Below are 7,704 nucleotides of genomic sequence, written 5' to 3' on the forward strand. Positions count from 1 at the left end.
AGACAGAAATGACAAAATAAGAGAACTTGCACTACAGGAAAAAGAACAAGTTATCTTAGCAAAAAAATGGACCCACTTGTATAAATACATATATGATTTTTAAAGCTATTTGCTGTTGAAAAACAATGTTACTATGAACAGATGCAGTGTTTTGAGAAAGAAACTGAAAATATAGTGACCAATTGGGATTACAGATGTGGCCATGTGACATGAACTACATTTCCCAGGATACCTTTAATTACATTTATCATGATGCATTTCCTTAAGGGGACAGCTCATAATTCCTAAGTAACTATCCAATTCCCATAGACTGGCTGGGACAGCACAATTCCCTACTCAGAAAGCTGAGTCCACAGGCTGGATAGCCTTGCTCAAAAGCAGGCCAGCAATAGAGTAGACTCTAAAAAATAAGATGCCTCAATTTTACATTCGGGTGGTGGTTCGGCTTGGTTTATTCAGATGCCCAAGAACATCTTTTCAGGCTTCATCTCTGTTCTGTTTACCTTGTTGTGCTTTAAACTCTGAACTCCACTTCGCTGTGTCTCTTGTCTTGTTCCTTGGACTTGTCCCTTGCTTATTGGGTTCATGGTCTTGACCTGTGCCAAGACTTTGATTATATTACAATTGCTGACTATAGAGGACAAAAGGATTCTAACAGTTCTGCCTGAGTTTGCATATCACTGGACTGTGGCAGGCAACTTGCTATCTTGTTGGTTTGTAGAAAACACCAAGTATTTTATCTCCCTGAATGTTTTGGGGTACATCTAATCCTGTATCTTTTGTACTGAGAGAAAACACTGGGTACTTTATCTGAATAGCTGTGTTGAGGTATACCGAATCCTGAGTCCAGACTGGCATTATCAGTTTTGCTCTTGAGTCCCCTTCACTGAGTAGGGGAATACCGTTCGGTAATCTCTAATTTCCATTCAATTGATTTTTATAAAGGCAGTGAGAGAAGAGAAGGAAAAATCAAGTGAAGCTATGAACATGAAATCATAGTTTAGATCTAAGGAAATGACAGTTGCATTATTAAGAAGTGAGCCTTAGTACAATGGCAAAAGCAAAGGCTCTGTAATGTGCATATCCTAATTTTTTTCAGCTCACTGCCCAAATGGCTGTCCAGCTTGAGCAATGTGCTCTTCAGCTAATTAGTTTTTATGCTGAGGGGAAAAATAGCAAGGGAATCCTTTAACGTGCAATGGGGGCTTACTTTATAAGGCTCTGTAATGTTAAGGCATTTAACAGATCATAAATGTGACTTAATTGCAAATAATTCACCGTAATTTATGTGGAGATCTTTTAAGATTCTAACCTTGTCTTTCTTATAGCTAGTTTCCTTTGACTGTTTATATTAAAGGCTGCCTTGTATTCCGCCACAAAACGTTTCAAGATTCATTGGTATGTTTAAGCATTCAGAATGCCCGATTGGTCTTATTCTTACTCTGCCTTCCCTATTTGGGTGACTTTCTGCTTCCAGAATACCAAATCAAAGAGGATGAAAGTAGCATTAGGTTAGGAAAGTTAATGTTACCAACCATGCTTTAAACACCATTAAAGTGAAATTCTCCCTGCTGAGCTTGTGAAGTTATTTGTACAGACAGATGAAAAAATAATATGCAAAACAGAAAAACTATGAATGGTGAAGAGATATTGCCTTGCTGTCAGTGCTAGACATTGCTGTCAGTGCTAGACAGAAATTAATACCTGTCTATCAACAATAAAATCAGCAACAGGATTTGGACTTTCATACTCCTTGTCTTTTTAAACGTACTGATGTTAAAAGAGAGGTGTTCTTTTATGTAATTTTTGGTACACTGGTTTCAAAACTTAGATGATATGTACACTGTTCCTCTAAAATTTATTTGAAGGGATTATTAATTAAATTAATAACAAAAGTTATTATACTCTTATTTCTATGCAGTCATTTAATATGCAATATTTGACCCATTTTACTATAATGGAACAATAAAGGATGGTAGACACTAAAGGAAGCTCAAGATTGTTCAATTAATCCATACATTGGATGATTGTTTCATTGCAGAAATATCCTGATTATTGCTGAATTTGCAAAGAGGGGTGTTAAAGAAGCTGGATTTGGCTAAAGTGGTTTAAGCATGTAATTTTATGCTACAGTAGTGAGATTTGCCTTTGGTCTGGATGATCTAGATTAGGGATAGACCACAGCTGAAATAGATTAGAACTCAGATTCCTGATATTCTTAAGAGCTTTAGGGGACACCAGAGTTGGAAAGGTTGCTATTTCAAGCCCATTTTGTCAGAATGAAGGGTAACATAAGACCTGGCATTCCCAGTGAGAAAGATCCCACTCTTATTATTAATTTTATCCAAATTCCATTATGGCCCACTTCAGCTTGTCTTTTAGGATTTGGGTCAATGTTTAAAGGTGGGAATGCCTTCCTTCCTCAAACGATTCCCCTTAATATTCCCAAACATTGGTAATCTTGGGATACTGCAGATTGTCTCATTCTGCATTACAGGACCTTAATCACTTTATACTTTGTACTGTGACAAGGAAAAGGTTATAGAGATTGGACTGCCATTTGTCAGAAATGCTGTAGGGTCTCCCGCTTAGGCGGGGGGTTGGATTAGATGACCTACAAGGTCCCTTCCAACTCTGATTATCTGTATCTGGTTTAGCAGTTATATATCATTAAGCACAAGTCTGAAAGGTCTAAAACAAGCAGTTTAAGTTAGTTACATCTTTGAGAAAGTTAGAAAAAGACTGAAATGGAATATAATGTGTTATATATTTTAAAAAGTGTTTTCACAACTGAAAGTAATATGTCTCACAAGGGTTTTTTGGGTGAACATTATCTTACATTTTTCCAGGTGAAAAAAAATGTACGGATCTCCCATTTTCTTCAATTGCTTTAGTTACATTTGTCCTAAACAATAAGCCTTTTTAATAGAGGGAGAATTCCTATTCAGTGAATGGAGAGGTTTAAATTATTATCGGTCCTGCTCCTGTCGGAGTCTGAATCGGTGGGGAAGATGAGATGGAATAAGAACTGACAGAGAGCTAGAGGGCAGTTCTGTTGGCCTTGGAAGAAACTGGGGAAGGACAGAATCAATCCAGGCAAGGCTGTTTGGAATTAGTTAGGCCCGCAGGCAGGGAGGAACAGAGCTCAGACGAGGAGCAAGAACCACCCACTACTGATGCAAGGACTCAGAGAGTACAGAGAAGGTGGAGCAGGTTACTCATGAAGAGAGTGCCCCACCCAGCTTCACCAAGCAGACCTGGGGAATGAGATTTAAGGAAACACTGTGGGAAGGGGCATTTGTCAGGAACAAATTTGAGTTCCGGAAGTGTTGTGTGCTGATGTTTGAATGTACCAAGAATCCTTGCATTTCTGTGTGGCGTTCTGATTGATTATCTGGATATTTTGCTCCCTGAATTCCTTGCTTTGCTCTTGTTTTACCAAATACATTTGGGATTTATTGCTGTGCGCTGGGCTGGACTAATTGCAACCAGAGTCTGCTTGAGGTTTGTGGGAGGGTTTATTATCCTAGCTCAGGAACTTGTCAGCAATGTGGGAGCATTTGGGAGAAATTTGGAGCACAAAAGGGCCAGTTTAAACTGTCAGCTGTTCGTGTTATCTCTGTGCCCTGCCCTGGGTCATCACACTATCAGGGAAAGAAGTGTGCATGTTGTCTTAGTTGCTGATTCCAGTACTATTTATTGGTGTCTATTGGACTGGGAGAGATCTGGGTTAAGTTTGTAGTTGAGTCACTGGGTTAGGAAGCATCAGATGGAACTGTGGATATAAAAGATAAGTTCTTTCCTTTGAAGAATTAATCAATGATGTTTCCAGCATAATGTACATATATAATCGAGAGATGTTTCTTATCTTCCAGTGATATTTCATTTCAGCAGAGGAACATTCGTATTGGAGAAATTAGAAACCTAATAGCACCCAATGCCACTGATTGTGATGAATTCACCTACATCTCTTAGCATCCATTCTTGTTTGGCGAGACACACAAATCCTTCTTTAACCTTCAAAAGGATTCATTCAAAGCCATATGTTTTAATATTGCCTTGAAACCAATCCACATAGTCATCTGACACTATGAAAGAAGCTGTAGTTAAAATACTACTGGTACCATTTAATAATGGTTGTTAAATATTGTAGTTTTCCTTGTTACGTGTGACCTGAAAAATGTAAATACAAAATGTTTAGTGTTCCTTGGAAACAACATACAGTGGGAAAACTCTATCATAGATCTCTTTGTAACTCTTTAAGTAGATACATGGGGGACTCAATCAATAATTCCTAAACATAAAAGCTATGCTTCAAGATTGCTCTCTGCTAGAGACATTGTGCCTGTCTGTGAGCTTCCCCAATGGACTGTTTAAGTTAATGGAAAAATCTAGCTGTTTCAATTTTACCAGGATTTGGTAGCAACTGTTTTTCTATTCTGCCCGAGGAAGAGTGAACTACCAGGCTCTGAGGCTTTATTATTTACCCTAAGAGAGGACCAGATCACCAACTGTTAAAAATCTGGGAATACAATGGGAACCAACTGATGAAGGAGTAGCAACATCTGTGGTCACTTGAGCCATGTTCATGAAGCTTATGGGATTTCCAGAAACTTTAAATCTTTTAATTTCTCTCCTTGAGTGAAACTTCTAGCTGGAAAAAAGGAATATAAAAGGTTACCTTAGATCAGAATATAAGCCAGAATGCCAGAAGAGTATACTAGAAAATAGGAACAATTTTTTTGCTCTTGAAAATCTGTATTTTTTTCTCAGAATATAAGTATCTCCTTGTTGTTTTTATGTACTCTTTTGGAATGATTGATCTTTCAGATTATGCTTCTGCTGTGATTAATTGAGAGTAGAGTATGGAGGAAAAAAAATGAAATATAGGTCTGCCACAATTATAAAAGTTAAGTGGGACTGGGAAAAATGTGTCAGAGCTGTTCCCCTGGTTGATTTTCCCCATCCAGTTCCCCTCATCCCTGGGTCCCTTATAGTCCAATTGTATTTGAATAAATAACTGATTGTAAAATTGCCAGTCTGTTCTTGTTACATCATTAGCTTTTCCATGCAACTGAGGAATGGTGACTTGCTGACAGTTCAAATCTCACCAGGCTCAAGGTTGACTCAGCCTTCCATCTTTCCAAGGTTGGTAAAATGAGGATCCAGATTGTTGGGGGTAATATGCTGACTTTGTAAACCACTTAGAGAGCAGTATAAACCACTGTGAAGTGGTATAATATAAGTCTAGGTGCTATTCAGTGGTGGGATTCATTTTTTTTTTTTTACTACTGGTTCTGTGGGCATGGCTTGATGGACATGGCAGGGGAATAAATCTCCAGTCGAGGTGGGATTTGCCGGTTCTCCCAATTACTCAAAATTTCTGCTACCAGTTCTCCAGAACTGGTCAGGCTGAATATCCAGAACTGGTCTGGCTGAATATCATCACTGGTGCTATTGCTACCTCTTTACATCATTTGTACAGATTGGTTTTTTTAAGCGGCTTTTTTCTGAGAAAAAGCAGAGCACAAATATTTTTTTCCTTTTGGAATGGAGTGTGGAATTTTTGCTGTTACTAGCCCTGCAGAAGCTAGAGAAAGGTGCTAACTGGTTCATGTATCCCCCGCCTGTTCTGAAGGCCATATGGGTGAAGTCAGCTTCAAGACAATTTGCTGGAATTACAGAGTGGAAAAAAATGTCACGTGACAATGTTCTTGGCTGTCAGTCATAGCTGCTAATGTTCAATCACTGGGAAAATAGTTGGTGGCTGGAAATATTTGCTGCTTTTCAGCCAAACCTCAAGACACATTAATCTTTGTATCAGTGAGATTTTGCTTTTGCAAGATAAATCACTGCACCAGATGATAGTTTTCTAAATTATGTATCTGAGGAGTATTTGAAAATTCCACCCCCACCATCTTTCTCCGAGAAAGAACAGATGGTGCCAACACATCCCAGCCTGACAAGGCAGTTGGCATTTTGCAATTACACCGGTGTATGTTCTGGTGAGATGAAAACAAAGGCCTTTCAAGGGTGGAATGTAAACTGTTTATGGGGGTGGGAAAGAACCAGGCAATTGCCGACAAATGTTGATTTGCAAATGTAAACATAATATGGTCCCACTAAGACAGGATAGTTCTTTGTGGAAGAGAAGGAAAACAGAGCTTCCTTGTATTTTAATGTGTAACAAACATGCAACTTGCAATTCAGTTTTTGTTCTTGTTCTCATGTTTGGTTTCCAAACTCACATTTTAATTAATGAAGTGGGAAGGAATTAAGGAGGAAAAAAAAACCACATTTTCAGCAGTTGAAGCTGTCAAAATCCATACTGAAGAATACAAAGACTTGATTCACAAGAATAAGTGGGCCCATCTGCAATTCTCTCCAACCCCTGGCCTGGATATTGCATCATTGCCACTTTAATCTTTCCCATCTCTATTGTGTTGGGAAATCCAGCACTTTTATATAACAAATTAACATTTTAAATTTGGGAAACCTGTTTGTTCAAAGTTACTAGTTAGCCTCAGCTTGGGTCAGTTCGCAATAAGAGTTCTTTTAAATCATATTTTTAATGATTTGGACCCAGGGAATACAGGGCTGCTCAACTAGTAACAAAGAACTTCAGGTTTTATGCTACATGCTAGGAATCTGTCCACCAATTAGTTGGGTTTGCAATATATAAACCAATCATTGTATTGATTTATACTATATTCCGATTGGTTGATTATATTGCGAATTACCATAAGATGGAGCTAGACATCATAGCTTGCTCTCTCTGACATTCTGTTGCTATCTAAGGTTCTCTGTTGTATTTATGCTGTGCTTATACTTTGATATTTTTGTTTACTGTAAATGACAAAGGCAACAAGTAAGAAGACTTTGTAATTGGATATTCTTTGGACTGTAAAAAGTATATAACCTGGACCGTTTATTGGACTGTGCTATTTCTTAAAGTAAACTTTAACTCAATTCAGTGTATCTGTGTGTGGCTGAATAATTATTCATAACTACTCTCATAAACATTTCCATGTGCATATCCTTTTTACTCAAGGGTTATTCTGTACATATAATAACACTACAGACCTGGAGTGGTATAATTTCAATAGGTATGCATTGGGAGTTCACATCCTGAAATGTCAGATGGAAAATTGATTAAATGGTTAATGTACAATAGGTGCTAAGAACATGTTTTGGCAGTTCAGTATTCATTTCTGGATTCAAGGTAAAAATATTACAGCCCTATACACCCCTGGTGCCTTCTGATTTGGAAGCAATGTTCTGTTTTATTTACTTTAAAATTTTATACTTTACATATAGTGATATATGTAGATGTATAAACTGCCCAGAATTGCTGGCATTAAGATGGCATAGAAGTTTAAATAATAATAAAATATATTATACGAATCATATGTAATCATGTTCTCAGTTAAAATGCATTGGGAAAGACATTGCTTTGCTACCGTGTTTCTCATATAATAAGTCTGGGTCTTATTTTTTTTTGAGCCCCGAAAAGACGGCTAGGCCATCTTTTCAGGGGTGAATTAATTCCCCCCCCCGCATCTTAGGGCGGGCGGTGATGGCTTGGATGTTGACCTCAGCGTTGGTGGGGCACTTTGTATCAGGGTCAACAAAGGAAGCACCATATCCGGGTGTGCAACAAAAGTACTTCCTAACAGCAAGCCCCCCCCCCCCATTTTGCATGTT

The sequence above is a fragment of the Pseudonaja textilis genome, chromosome 2 (genome assembly GCF_049901715.1).
Source record: "Pseudonaja textilis isolate UNSWEBS1 chromosome 2, rPseTex1.2, whole genome shotgun sequence".
NCBI lineage: Eukaryota > Metazoa > Chordata > Lepidosauria > Squamata > Elapidae > Pseudonaja > Pseudonaja textilis.